Here is a 16,051-nt window from a genome sequence, read left to right as displayed (position 1 = left end):
AAGCTGTCACCCTTGAGAGTGTTCTGTAGCACGAAAGAGTTCCAGAGCCCAGGTCATGGTACATGTAATCCTGACACTTGGATCATATGTCTTGGCAAGATTTATTCCACTAGAGGTACCTCTGGTGGGAAAAGGAGCTGTTTAGAATTTATGCCAAGCCTCAATAGGAGAATCACAAGCTGAGTAAAAACCTAAGTTCTTACAATGGCTTATGAAATTCTGCATCATCTGTCCTCTGTCCTCTCTCTGACCTCAGTTTCTGTTATTCCCCCAACACCACTCATTCCAGTCACACTGGCCTCTGTGCTGTTCCAGGAATACTCCCAAAATAAGGCGTTTGCTATTTCCCTGCTGCCTGGAAGGCTCTTCTCCCAGATGTCTGTGTAACTAATTCCCTCACTTCCTTTAAGTATTTGCTCCAAGTCACCTTGTTAATAAGGTCCATCTTGTATTGTAACCTGCTCCCTTCCTCCATCAGCCCTCACACCCAATTTTCTGAATCTCTATTATCCTCCACTACTTTTCCTTTTTTTTTTTAAACAGCACATTACAAGTTCTAACATCTTCAGTATTTTACCTTTTTAAAAAAAATTTTTTTACCTGTTTTCTGTGTCTCTTCACTGTTAAAACAGAAGGCAAAGATCTTTGTTTTGTTCACTGATATGCCCCAAGTGCCTTGAACAATTCCTGGCATAGAGTAGGTACTGAATACATTGGGAGTAAATTGGGAGAAGAGAATAATCACCACTTTGACTACAATAGCCTTTGAAATGATAGCCTTTTACTTCAGGAGAATATTGAAAGTAAGGGCAAAAAATAATACATGCATCTGAATAATTCCTAAGGGCATCTCCTAACCAAAGCAAAGAAAAACAATTCAAACCTGTGTGTGAGAAGAAATTGATAGAGTTGGTACAACAATGATACACTAAATTAACTGGTCTTCTGAAACCTCATTAACATCTACTGCATTTCTTATCTACAGCACAACATGGACATTATTGTTCATAGTGATGACTTAAGATTCTTAAAGGAATGCTGTTAAAATACATTCCATGTGTACTCTTAAAAAGTCTGGGGAAGATAATGCAGGTATTCATTGCATTCATTTTGTATAATTAAAAACAGTTTGGTAAAAAGTATAAATGTTTAATTTCTCAGTTAATATTTAGAAAATACTAATGTAGATTAGCACCTTTACCTGTAATTCTAAATAGGAGATGCACAATGTCATGCTGTGAAATCTCAATTATCAGTGTATAGTTTTTCCAGTCTGTGGATTCTGTACCGTGTGCTTCAAATCACAGAGCAACTGCTCTGCACTACACGGAACATTTCTGACTGTCAGATTCTGTCTCCATCTCTAACCTCTGCCTATCCAGGTGTTCCCACATGTGTAGGTTACCACCTGCAAATTCTGGAATTGGCAGCAGTCTAAAACTAATTCAGACCCGGCAGAATCCATACGAGATATTTCCATCCTGAGGCAATAACTTAATAAAAATCATAAGTTAGTCCCAGTGGGAGCCTTAGATACAATCTAATCCTATGGCATATAAACAGAGTCCTAAGTGGACAGCTCTCAGTACCAACAAAGGGTACAGAATGTTGGATTGAAAGGCTGAATAGGACATCTCTGCTTTATTTCTTCAATTTTTTGTGTTTCTACTTGAGACATTTTTTTTCCAACCAGAGTTGGGTTTTTGTTTTTGTTTTTGTTTTTTAATTTAAAACACTTCTAAGTTTTATTCTTTACAGATAAAGAACCAAAATTCTACTCTGGAAAGAGCCCCATGACTCAGGAAAAAATGGTCTTCAGTTTAATTCATGCATGAAATCATTTTTTATACTACAGTCTAAGTACTAGAAAGGTTCTGTAAATTTTCCTGAGGTTCATAAGACAGAGCCAATGAAAGGGATGGAAAAGTCTTTGGAATACATAATTTAAAAATGTAAAATCAATGATGTTTCAGGTTGCGAAAGCCAAAACCAGGAGGAGTAGTAAAAACCTAGAAGGTCGACATAAGGCTACAAAGCTACATGGGTAACTCCAAAACCTATATCTCCAGTTCTGCACTTTCTTTAGAACTCCAGCTGTCTCCTGGACCTCTCCTTTGGATACATAAGAGGATTCCCAAACTTTAATGCAACTTCCCCCAAGAAAACTCTTATTTTCTCCTTTAAATTCACCTCCCTCTGGGCGCCTAGATGGCTCAGCCGGTTAAGTGTGCAACTCCTGACTTCAGCTCAGGTCGTGATCTCACAGTTTGTTGGGACTGAGCCCTGAATTGGGCTCTGCACTAACAGGTCTGAGCTTGCTTGGGATTCTCTCTCTCCTCTCTTCTCTGCCCCTCCCCTGCTCTCTCTCTCCTCTCTCTCTCTCTCTCTCTCTCTCTCTCTCTCTCTCTCTCTCTCTCTCTCTTTCTCTCTCTCTCTCTCTGTCTCTTAAAATAAGTAAATAAAATAAAATTCATTCATTCATCCATCTCCCTCAGTTTCCCCCAGTTCTATAATTAAAACTATAGACCCAGAAGCTCAAGACAAATATCTAGGGTAGATCCTAGATTCTTAGTTTTCTTAGTTGCCTCACTGAATGTAAGAGCACACCTTGTCAGTAATATCCCCAAACATATCACCAATATTTCTATTCTCTCCATTTTTACTGACCTACATCTAATTCCAAATCACCACCTTCCTGCAGCCAAAAACTTCAAAGCCTTTACCAGCTATCACTGCCTTTATTCTACTTATTCTGTGACCTATTCTTTATTTGGTAAGCAAATCTAAGTAACCAGTCAGTTATCCCCAATTACATCATCACTGTCATGTACTCATCATTTGGAATTCATTAGTATTTATTTATGTATTTAATGTTTGCCTGCTCATATCGTTTCCTGAAAGGAAGGCTTCAGGGGCCACACCTCCCTCATTCTCACTTCATCTGAAATACAGCTTAAAACATAATAGACACTCAACAATATTTTGTTGAATAAAAGAATAATAAAAAATCAAGTTATATGATGCTATGACCATGGCTTGATGTTTTTAAGTACCTATTTAGTAATTCTTTCATAACCATGGTGAACCTTTCTTAACATGACCAAGATCACTGATCACAACATGAAATGGACAAGGTTTAAAATACTGCCAGATGGATTATCGTTTGTTTTCAGTCAAACAGTGGCTAATTATGCAGACAGCAATAATTAAGGCTGTTTTGTTTAAAATAGAAAGATAATCTCTCTCACTGACTGCCTTATCCATTGTCAAGTTTCTTTTTTAGATGGGACAAAACATGGTGCAGATAACATTAATTCCATTTGTATTTGCTTTAAGATCCCACATCTTTTGGTTATAATTTTGTCATTTTTAAAATGCTTTACATATATTAATAATTTTATTTAAATAGCACATCTAATGATGCCTTGGGGATTTACTGCCAATATTGGCACTTGGTCCTAAGCCATAGCTATTCGGGGGAATACGTTCAGTTAAGGGGGGAAATAAAGTTAAAATTAAAAATAGATTTTGTTTATGACTTCGAAAAATTAAATCTACTACATTTTTAAAAGATTGTTTCATCCCATTGACCATACTGCTTTCAGAGGTTAAATCACCTGCTCAAGCTCTCATAGCTAGTGAGTGACTAACCTGGAGCTGGAACTGAGGACATTGATTAATTGATTAATCATCCACTTTATTTTAGGCCAAGTACCTCAGACTACAGAACACTGCAGACATTTATCGATCACTTATTGAACATCCAGTATATTTTAGGCAAAGTACCGCAGACTACAGAACACTGCAGAAATACCAAAATTGTCTATAGCTATATAAAATAAGGAAAGGTACATTTCAAAGTTTGCTTGTTACTGCTCAAACCACTTATGCATATACCAACTCCCTGAATTTTGCATCTCACTTATTTGAAAACATTTCTTTTCTAATGACTCAATCTTGCTCTACTCCATCTCAGTGACTGATTGCCAGGCAACTGCTCCATTTTCTAAGAAATTTTGTTATATACTTTATATGCACTGTTATACTTAATATTTATGCTAAACCAGATTAGACATTATAAATCCCATTTTTCAGGTAATGAAACAGATTTACAGACTGTAAGATCTATAGCTTACTATAGCTAGTGAGAAGTTGAGCTAAATTTTAATCCTCTACAGTTTATGCTTATACCCATCCAGTTACGGATTATTTTTCCTTAATCTTTGTACTTGAATGTTTCCTGATTTTTAACTTCATCCATACTTTTCACTCTGAAATCCATATAAGAATTCTTGGTCTCTATATTTGCACTGTTGTTTTCAATATATGTTTTCAAGTTAATTCCCTGTATGAGGCATTTTTTTCCTCAGTCTATTACTATAGCCTTTGTCCTACAACCAAAGCCTGTGACCAAGCACTGCCAGTGGCAGTTATCCACAAGATATTTTTGGGTGTGCATAGATGAAATATGATTATGGTATTAACATACACAGAAAATAAATTGTAAAGGTGAGTGATCAAAACACATAGTTACTTTAACAATACATATAAACACATTTCCACTAACAAAATAACTGACATGAAGGACCAACACAAAGGAAGGTTACCTTTCTGTCCCATAATAACCCACTCTTAACCATTTTATTGATACTATAATTGATAAAAAAATATCAAAACCATCACTAATATTCTTTTCCATAATAGATTTCTGAGGTTGTACCTGGTCTTTCTGGACCCTTTAATTAAGATAAATAAGCCCTGGCCAGCTGTCTCCAATCTGGTCTTTCGCATTACAGACAGTAAGACAGATGGAGTTTCTGTTCTTATATCTATTTTGTTTTTTCAACTCACCCATAGCTTTAGGGTGAATCTCTTAAGGTTTGGTTTTCATGACTTCCTATTTATTTTGATTTACTAGTTCTGGTAATAGTTTTGCTGATAATTTTTACTTCCCCTTCTTAAATTTTCTCCCTGGCTTCTGGATAGAGTTCTAAAACTGAACTTTGGGCCTCAAACTTTGGTATGAAATCTCATCACTCATAGTCCATGCTCTCCTGAGTAGGAGGGGGAAAATGGTTCCTATCAGAATGGTGATATTTGAAGTGTGACTTAAGAATGATTTTCTCTCGGGCGCCTGGGTGGCTGAGTTGGTTGGGCATCCGACTTCGTCTCAGGTCATGATCTTGCTCACGGTTAGTGTGTTCGAGTCCCGCGTCAGGCTCTGTACTGACAGCTCAGAGCCTGGAGCCTGCTTCAGATTCTGTGTCTCCCTCTCTCTCTGCCCCTCCCCCACTCACGCTCTGTCTTTCTCTGTCTCTCAAAAATAAATCAATGTTTAAAAAAAATTAAAAAAAAAGAATGATTTTCTCTCACACTTTGAGGGCAATGGAAAGGAGCCTCAGTCCTATAAATAACAAAGAGGAGAGGTTTCTTCATTTTAACACATTATGAACACAGTGACTGATCAGTAAAATAATTTGCTCTTTCTACGTGTTTTTCCATTAGACTAGTGCTCTGTGTCTTTAAATTTTAACGCATTCCTAAAATAGAATAAAACATTAAATAACTATAACAACAAGAAGCATATACTCACAGACTCCCTATGTATAAATAAATGCAGACTACTGAGTACAACAATATTCTTTTGAATCATCTCTTAAGGCTCCATATTCATCGACCTGAGTAAAACTCCTTTAGAATTCAATCAAGTCTGAAACTTCATATGTTAAAAACAAATAAACAAATAAACATATGTCTTTCATCAATTTAAATTAATCTTGTTTTTTCAAATTTTAGTTTCCCATTATTTAGACACGTAAAGTCAGAGACAAACATAAATGTATTCACAATAACCAACCTATGAATAATGAACAGGACAATTTAAATTCCCCTTTTTAGAAAACGGCCAAATAAAACTTCAAACTGAAGACCCAGGTCATATTATTTTAATGACATCTATTTGAGATTTATCTTGAGTATGTCCAGTTTCACACCAAGTGGCTGGATAATTCAACAGCCCACCTGCAGAAGGTTCCTGCGCACATAAAACTCACAGCCAGGACTCATTTCCTATTCACTTTTAGAAGCAATTTAAGCATTGATTTTAATGTTTAAAGGCAGCTTGAGTTCCAGATACCCAGATGCCTAATTTTTATGCTGCATTTTTATAAGAACATGGTCCCATTTATGGGTTCCTGTGAACAAGTTTCAAGTTTGATTTTTGGAGAAACAGACAGATAAAATTTGGGGGCCCAGGTGTATGTGTGTTTTAAATGGTACCCTGTTAGTCTGAATTATCTTCTGGTAAAACTCAGGATTTCATTATTTGTTCAACAATCTGTATATTATAGACACCTGCAACTTTATGTGTGTGTGTGTGTGTGTATATATATATATATATACACACACATACATACTTAACAGCTAGACTGGTATATTTATCTATAGTAAATGCTAAGCAGAAATATCAAATTTAACTTTACTTTCATCCTCAGACTGTATATTAAGGGGAATATTATAAAAATTACACTAAAAATTTAAGCAGGGACCTCTTTGAAATTGGAAAACAACAACTGAATTCAATTCTAACCTTCTTCCTGCATGAAAGTAATAGAATCTAACTAGAAATCAAAGTTCCCATTCCACTAAATCAACGATTATAATGTATGACTCAACGTTTCAAACTAGACATCACATCACATTATGATGGATGAAGGAAAATTCCCATTCTTCTCATTCAGGGCCTGGAAGACATGAATAGAGACATGCAAATCTTACTATTTTTACTTTAGACAAAAAAATACAGGTTGAGTGAATATCAAATGAATGTCAGAATGAAACAGTAAAACAAAATTCTCATGTTCTGTATCTACTCTTGAGAAGACATCAAAATCTAAATCTTACTTTCTGTGCTATAAAACAGTAGTTTGCTTGGTTTTCAAAATACAAATTATGTAAGCATCAAAAGAAATGCCAACATGTAACACAGCAAGGCCTAAAAGCTCAAATTAAAAGATGCTTAACATCACTCGTCATCAGAGATATAGAATCAAAACTACAATGAGATATCACCACACACCTGTCAGAATGACTAAAATAACACAAGAAACAACAGGTGTTGGCACAGATGTGGAGAACAGGAAACCTCCCGCACTGTTGGTGGGAATGCAAACTGGTGCAGCCACTCTGGAAAACATCATGGAGGTTCCTCAAGAAGTAAAAAATAAAACTACCCTACAATCCAGCAATTGCCCTACTAGGTTTTAACCCAAAGGATACAAAAATACTGATTCAGAGGGACACATGCACCCCGATGTTTACAGCACCATTATCAACAATAGTCAAATTATGGAAAAGAGCCCAAATGCTCGTTGACTGATGAACGGGTAAAGAAGAGATGGTATATAAATGTATACATATTTACTCAGCAATCAAAAAAATAATTCTTGTCATTTGTAATGATGTGGATGGAGATAGAGGGTATTATACTAAATGAAGTAAGTCAGAGAAAGACAAATACTATATGATTTCACTCATATGTGGAATTTAAGAAATAAAACAAATGGACATAGCAGGGGAAAAGAGAGAAGCAAATCATAAGAGACTCTTAACTATAGAGAATAAACTGAGGGGTTCTGGTGGGGAGGTGGGGGGATAGGTTGAATAGGTGATGGGGATTAAGGAAGGCACTTGTTGTGATGAGCACAGGGTGATGTATGGAAATGTTAAATTACTATATTGTACACCTGAAACTAATATTACATTATATGTCAATTAACTGTAACTTAAAAACAAGCTTAACAAAATAAATAAAACATAATAAATAAAAAATAATAGGGCCTTCCTTATTATGGCAGAAATAACTATTAAATGCTAATGCTAGGTGGCCTGAGAGACAGTAGATATGTACTAGGTTATGGTTATTAATTCTACTCCTGGAGCAGTTTTGGGATTTGAGATCCCCAATCTGTATATTCTTAGATAGTTACATTTGATCTAGATATGGAGGATCAAATCTGGGTCCAAACATCTTCTAAATGTAGTGAAACCACTTAATTATATATTACGTATTATATTTTACAGTAGAAGTAAAGATGCATGCTACATACATAGAAAAACTATGAAAATATGTTTAGAAAGAAAAGGTGTATTTCTATTTATTTATGGAATCAGTTGATATAACAGCATCTTTAATCCCAACTAGCAGATATCTATTTTTTCTCTGCTTGTCAAGAATCCCAGTGTCCCTTTCAATTTCAAAGGAATTCTAAAAATAATATCTTAAACTTCTCAACAAGATTATACATAAATCCTATGACAGTGCTCTTAATTATCCTGCTGACTGCTCTATTCCCACCCTGATCCATTTTGGGATTACCTTGAGATCAGTTTCAATACATACAATATATTCAGGCTGCCTAATTTCGGGGTTCCAAAGAATGCTCTCTATAGTTCTCTGTAAATGTATCAGAGGAAAAACTGTGTATGGCTCTTCTATTTCTGAAGATGCATTTTTTACATCATATTATATTTAAAAGTATGTGTTATATACTACAAAGAGTTATAATAAAGGAAAAGAGATGAGAATTTTTGATAACATGGAGCTCAGAATATATATATATTTAATATAATATTTAGAATAGAATATTTAATATAACTGGTAAATGAAAACAATTGAGTATCATATATTATTTTTATGGTATTAGCATTATTATAGTTGCTACAAAGGGAAGTCACATGCAAGATGTAATCCCTGCACCAAAAAACTTACAACTGAGTTGAAAAGGAAATAACATATCTCAGTAGACAATTTAAGATAGTAGTTAATATCAAATTCCAAAATGTATATTTCATGCTAAAAGTGTTCAGAAATACTTTCCATTTGGTAGCATAATACCATTGGTTTCATTTATAGGAGTAGTTTAGAGGTTTACTAAAGGTGTTATCTTAAAATGTTATTTTCATTCATAGTTATAAATTCAGTTAGGACACACACAGAAGCAGAAATGGGTAGGAGTATTAGATGGCTAAATCAAATAATTATTATAACTGAAGACTGAAAATAAGTGGATTCCAATTGTATCTTGAATGTCAGTCTATTTATTTCAACTATTTACTGGGTACATATACAGGGTGACCCCTAAAGTCACAGAGATTAACAAAAGCAATGTGACCTAAAAGATTACAGAAAGTTCTTCAGATCAAGATATGAATGGGATTTTTAAAATCTAATTATAAAGCAGATTAGAATGGGGAAGAGGTTTAATAAACGTCTACTAAATATTGGATTTCTTACAACGTTTCACAGTTTTTTTGGATCCAACATAATTGTATGGTTACCCATCACATACACTTGCTCATTCAAATCTCAGAATCTCACAACAACCCTTTCAATTGGAACAGTCACCACTGCTACCAAGTGTTTTACATATAACCTAGAATCAGAAAATTTAAGTGAGTTGTCACAGTTAAACAGCCAAGACTTAATTATAGACACTGGCTGGGACACACTGTGCTCTTAGAAATAAAAGCTGCAAAACAATCTTAAGATCTTTGAATTATTTTTTTCTCTTTTGTCCACTGTTTCAGAATAAATCAGAATAACAGTAGAGTCTTAAGAAGGAAGTCAGCTAATCAACACTGTAACTTTGAAGGCAAGGACGCTTTTGTATAGTTGCAAAAGGCAGGTGGGAAATGTAGAATATTCTTTCTTCTAGTAAACCTCTGATTACCTCTCAGAATCTACTTACAATGCAAATGAAAAGGGTGCAGAGAATTCTCTCAGCATTATGCTTTACATTTAAACACATTTCACTTCATTGCCAACACACCAGGTTCACTGTGCATAACAATGAGCGTCATTGGCAATGGATTTTATACATTCTATAACTACAAGCAATAAGTCAAATCCTTTTAAAGCCTATGAAAAATTAATGTTTAACAAAAGAAGCATAGTAATTCTGTTATTCATTCCTGCATTAGGTTCATTTGTTCTACTTTGTTATTTCAATCTGGTAAACAGTTTCTTCATGCTTTTGCACTTATCTACCGTATTATGAGTTTATTTTGTCTTCTTAATTTAAAATTGAACAGTGTGACATCCTCTTTAGTTCTGATACAGCGTTGCACAATTTTTCAGTTACCTTGCTTATTCCTAATCAAGTAACACTGTTACTGGACACTGTTATTTAACATTTGATCCAGCCAGTGAGAAACCAAAATATGAATACTTTATAGGTAGTTGCATAGAAAGTAGATTTGGGGAAACATGTGAGGGAGGCAGAATAAAGACACTGTGTATGCCAACAGTATGTCCTTCACATACTTCTCATGTCAAAGTTGAGGGCCCTAGCCCATCCTATACTATATTTACCCATGATTCTGGGCTGGATTTATATCCATGCCCATTCAATGGGCACTTTCTACATATTGCTCACAGTTGTTTAATAAATTTTAAGTAATACCAATATGCAATTTTTATTCAAGATGCCAAAAAATATTTATGTTCTTTAAGCCAAAATAGATACTTCTAGGCATCTAAGTCGTAGAAATATTCTTAACTATAAGGAGAAAAGTATGCCCAATATTTATCTCAAAATTATTTACACAAAATATTGGAAAGAATGTCAATGTCCAATAGCAGCCAAATGTCAAGTACATCATGAAACATCTAAAATGATGTGTATAAGAAATATTCAATCACAAAGGAATCTAGTCTAGTGGTTGAGTACAGGTCTGACTGGACTTTCTGGGTTCTCTACAAACTGCGTTCACAAAATATCTCCCACAAACCACTAATGTGTGATCTTGAGCAAGTTATTCTGTGACACTTTTTTCTCAGCCCTTAAACGACAAGTGTAACTGCCTTATAGATTATCGTGAACATAATGAATGCACGTTAAGGTCTTTGAACAGTGCTTAGGAAGTAATGAATGCTCAAAAAAGATGAGCTATTATGAATATTTTATAACTGTAATGTAATTAATAATAATGATTTGAAATAATAAAACAATTGAGATAATTACAATTGAGATTGTCAGTGATTGTTTTATTTAAATATTTTTTGGGGGGGCGCCTGGGTGGCTCAGTCGGTTGAGCGTCCGACTTCAGTTCAGGTCATGACCTTGCGGTTCATGAGTTCGAGCCCTGTGTCGGGCTCTGTGCTGACAGCTCAGAGCCTGGAGTCTGCTTCAGATTCTGTGTCTCCCTCTCTCTCTGTCCCTTCCCCATTCATGCTCTGTCTCTCTCTGTCTCGAGGGGCAGAGAGAGGAGGAGATACAGAATCTGAAGCTCTGAGCTGTCAGCACAGAGCCTGACCTGGGGCTCGAACTCACGAACTGCAAGATCATGACCTGAACCGAAGTCGGACACTCAACCGACTGAGCCACCCAGGCGCCCCAGTGATTGTTTTATTTAAAATTGGTTACCTTCATACTTTATTTTTTTTAGTATTTTTATAAATAAACCAGTATTTTATAATAAAACTTAATACACTTAACAATTACTCTAAATGACAAAAGCCAACCCCATCACAGCCTGTCAACTAACCACTGATTCCTGGATTCTTTTGTATATAAAAATTTTGGAAGCAGGACTTTGGAAGCAGACTTCCTACAGGACTGTTTTAGCCAAGATTCACTGGGTCACACTGTGCTTTAAAGAACCAAAAAACAAAAAGCACTATGTCAAACTAAGGGAGAAAACACTGTACTCATCCTAGTTTCTCAGGAACCCAGAATGATGGAGCAACCACCATCTCAAAGTTCCATTAATGTACAAGAAAAAGGAGTTAGAGACAACCTTGTGCTGGCAATTAAATCATTTGGCTGGGATGTGTCACACTCCCTCTAACAACTCATTGGTCAGATCGAGGCACAATGAGACAGCCTTGATGTGGCAGAAAGATTTTCCCTTCTTTCACAAAAGCATGTTAAAGATTAGAAAGTTAAGGATTGTGTCTAGCAGTCTAAGATTTAAATGCCAATTGGCTAGAGATTCTATCATAAGAATACTAGTTACACCCATCAAAATGACGGGCTCAGGGCACCTGGATCGTTCAGTTGAGCAGCTCAGGTCACGATCCTAGATTGTGGGATGGAGCCTCACATTGGGCTATGTCCTGTGCGTGAAGCTACTTAAGATTCTGTATCTTCCTCTGCCTCTCTCCCCCATGCTCTTGCACTCTCTCAATAGAAAAAAATATTTAAAAAATTTTTAATGTTTATTTTTTTGAGAGACACAGAGCACGAGCTGGGGAGGGGCAGAAGGAGAGGAAGACAGAATCCAAAGCAGGCTCCAGGCTCTGAGCTGTCAGCACAGAGCCTAATGCAGAGCTTGAACCAACAAGCTGCGAGATCATGACCTGAGCCAAAGTCAGATGCTTAACTGACAGAGCCATCCAGGTGCCCATCAAAAAAAAATTAATTCCCTCTCCCTCTGTTCCTCTCCCCAGTTTGTGCTTTCTCTCCCTGTCTCTCTCTCTCTAAGGGGAAAAAAAAATATATATATATAGGCTCAGTAAAACTTAACCAAGAAATAAAGGAGGTCAAATGATTGAAAAGAGGCTGGTGAACTTCAGATTTAATTAAGAGGACAAAGAGAAATTTTTCAATATGCCACCAGGCTCTATACTTCTGAGTTTAACTGCAAATGTCAAAAGTCAAGCAGGGAAAATAGCAAAAGAAAAAAATCAATAACACAAAAGTAGATGAAGTAATAAGTACAATACAAGGTAAAAGTAGCACAAATCTACCAGAAAGCGAGTATTTCTGTCTCAGAGCTATCTTAAAAGGTCCAGGAACAATGTCCTCTTGCTCTAAGTGCTAGAAAACTTCATGTTTGTATTTCATGTCTATATTAGTAGAATTAGTTATTTGGTATTCCTGGGCATGGTCCCAGCCTTCTGTAACTACCTAGTCAGTACCGGAAAATACAATTACCTGTTGCCCTTACTTTCTCATTTGTAAAGTTACTTTATTGGGTTGAATAACATAAAATTCCTTTGAATTTGATAATTTTAAACAAAAGGTTTAGATTAAAATCAGTTCTCTATTCCCTTCTACCTGTCCAATAAGTCTGAGTTGATTATTTCTTTCTACTTCCTATCTTCATCCAGTTTCCTATAATCTGCAGTCTCATGGTTTTTCTCCTATATTTCTAGGGGCTCGTTCTCAATCTTCTGCTTACCTGCAAACTCTAAAAGTTGAAGCACCCAAAGTTTCTCTTTAAATTTCTTTTTTATCTTCATTCTAATGTCCACCAAACCTTTGGTGAACTCATAAATGGGTTTAAATACTCTGATAACTCCAAAATTGGTACTTGAGCCCACAGTTCTCTGCTCCTCTAGCTTATGTAACTAACAGCTACTTGGCATCTCCCCTTGAATGTCTAATAAGATTATCAAATCAACATATCAAAAACTGAGCTCCTGATCACCCCCTATCACCTACGATACACATACACCTTGTAAATCTATTTCTCCAACTCTGCTAAAGACAATTTTTTTTTCCAAGTCAGAGACAACATGAAGCACAATAGGTTATTTGGTAAGCCAAAAAAATATTTGCTTTCCAGGTAGATTACTCAAAAGGTTAAACATACAAACAAAAACCTTTTACAATCTCTAGTCAAGAGCAGACCAAAACTCCAAGAACACTTTGTCCTTTTAATAGACATAAAATCAAATTCTAATTTTGTACCAGTATACTTCTGATATTAAAAATTCATTCTTTTAAAAATTTAATAAATTCATTCTAATCTAGGCCAGCTTGACTATACATAAAATTCCATCCCAAGGTTCCTTTTCCACAAACCTTCTACAATCTTTTTTGTTGTTGTTTCTTGATTTTGAGAGAGAGAGAGAGAGAGAGAGAGAGAGAGAGAGAGAGAGAGAACACTCAAATAGGGAAGGGGCAGAGAGAGAGGGAGAGACAGAATACCAAGTAGGCTCAGTGCTGTCAACATAGAGCCCAACACAGGTCTCAAACTCACTAACTGAGAGATCATGACCTGAGCCAAAATCAAGATTTGGACACTCAACTGAGCCACCCAGGTGCCCCCTACAACTTTTTTATATGCATTCAGATTTTGTCTTTTTTGTTTTTCCCTGTCTTTAATTTTTTTTTTTTTTAATTTTTGTTGTTGCTGGTTGTTTTCATTTTCCTTTTTCACATTCTGGAACAATTAGTGTATCCTTACCTATTTTTCATACACAGTTGTTTCCTCTCATGCTTATTAATTCTAAGTAGTTTAAGTACATATATTGATAAGAACGCTTATTCCTAGTGAAAACTAGAAGTAAAAAATTGTGGACTATTACACTAGCATTCTGTGGATTGGCAAATTTATAAATATATTTTATAAATTCTAGAAGTATATTCTCCCTTAGTAAATTTTTCAGTGTGGCACAAAACGTGTTTACTAATAGATCCAAATATTTCTAGTCCCTCTGTAAATGCAATGCAAAAGTGGATAAGCCTATATTCAGTAATTAACATTTAAATATTTCATCTTATTTGGGAAGAATGTAGATATTCAATGAATATCATTGAACTTATATCAATATAACTTTAAGGTTTTAAGTTACCAAAAGACTTAGAAACTATTTTAAGTGCATATAATAAAGTATACTTATTGTTGAAAGTTCATTTATAAACTTTCACTTTCATCTGTATGTGTTCTTCACAATTATGTTTAGATTATTATGAAAATTTCACGAGACTAAATAGCTTAACCATAATCTAAAACTCCCTTTCTTGCTGACAAATTCTGTAACAGAGATAACATGAGCTTATTTGACTCATAATAAACCTAAGTAAAATAAAAGTATTATACTTAATGCTGATAAATCTAAAGACATGTCTGTCTTAACTAAACCAATAAACTTAAATTAGCTTGTATTTACCAAATATTATCCAAGATAATGTGAACTTGAAAAACATTTGGGTTAGTTTCTATATTTTCTATGCAAATACTTGATTTATATAAATGTCTTTAAGCCAGTTAAATAGGACTCTTTAAAAATTAATTTTGGCAATATCCCCAAGGTAGGGGAAAAAGGAACATTACTATAATATACACACAATCATACACAGACCTATAGGCAGACACAGAAATCTTACAGCTTTTAAAATTTTACTCATTGGCTCTGCAAATGTAAAACTCACTAATTTATAATAGGACTTTAGGATACAAATTGTGGTTCTAAGCCCTAGACTGGAACTAGAGACTAACCAGGCTAAGGACTGGTGCAGTATGATGGCACAGGGTTTAGCATAAGCAACTCCATTTTGGGTTTGTTGTCTTTTTTTACACTGACCTCTTAACTGTTCTATGCTTTAGGCAATTTGCACTTGTTCTTTCCTCATATATTTGCATGACTTACTTCCTTTTCACCTTCAGGTCATTAATAAAATGTCGCTTTCTCAATGAAATCTTTTCTGACTGCTGTATTTAATTTTGTAAAAACTTTACTACCTTCTATGCAACTCCCTACCCTCCTTCCAAAATCCCTTTTATTTTTTTTTTTCTTTATGACATATCACCATTTCCCATACCATTAACTATTTACTTTGGTGTTTGCCTGATTTTCCTATTAAATGAAAGCTCCTATGAGCAATAATTCTTTTTTTTTCTGGTTTGTTCACTGTCGTAAATTCACTGCCTAGAAAATATTGGTATATACTACATTTTTGTGATGATTGACTGAATTATTTCTACTCAACAGCAATATTTTGAACAGTGATGGGAGTATAATTTAAATCTTATTTATAATTTTATATTTTATTTTAATATGTTTATGAATATTTTAGCTGCTTCCATAGTATTTTAATTTACAAAGAATAGTTAACTCTACCCATGGGAAGGTTTTCATGTTAAATCAGCTTGCTATTAATTTAGGAATGCCTAAAAGTCCTCTGATTTGGTACTCTTAAAACCAAAACTATAATAACAGAAAAAAAATCACATAGCTAAAATACATACTTCTTACTTCTTCTTGTAACACTGAAAAACTTAAGTTTTTCTGCAGTACAGGACACTGAGTAAATGTTGA

At 34.9% G+C, this 16,051-nt stretch overlaps 1 long non-coding RNA gene across 4 annotated transcripts in view; it reads right to left on the bottom strand.

The window, feature by feature from the left end:
* LOC109501696 overlaps positions 1-16,051 on the bottom strand; it is a 529,863-nt gene that overhangs the window by 489,132 nt on the left and 24,680 nt on the right. The window lies entirely within an intron of this gene.

The sequence above is a fragment of the Felis catus genome, chromosome B4 (assembly GCF_018350175.1).
Source record: "Felis catus isolate Fca126 chromosome B4, F.catus_Fca126_mat1.0, whole genome shotgun sequence".
NCBI lineage: Eukaryota > Metazoa > Chordata > Mammalia > Carnivora > Felidae > Felis > Felis catus.
The sequence above is the reverse complement of the archived record's forward strand: the minus strand, read 5'-3'. Positions and strand labels throughout refer to the sequence as shown.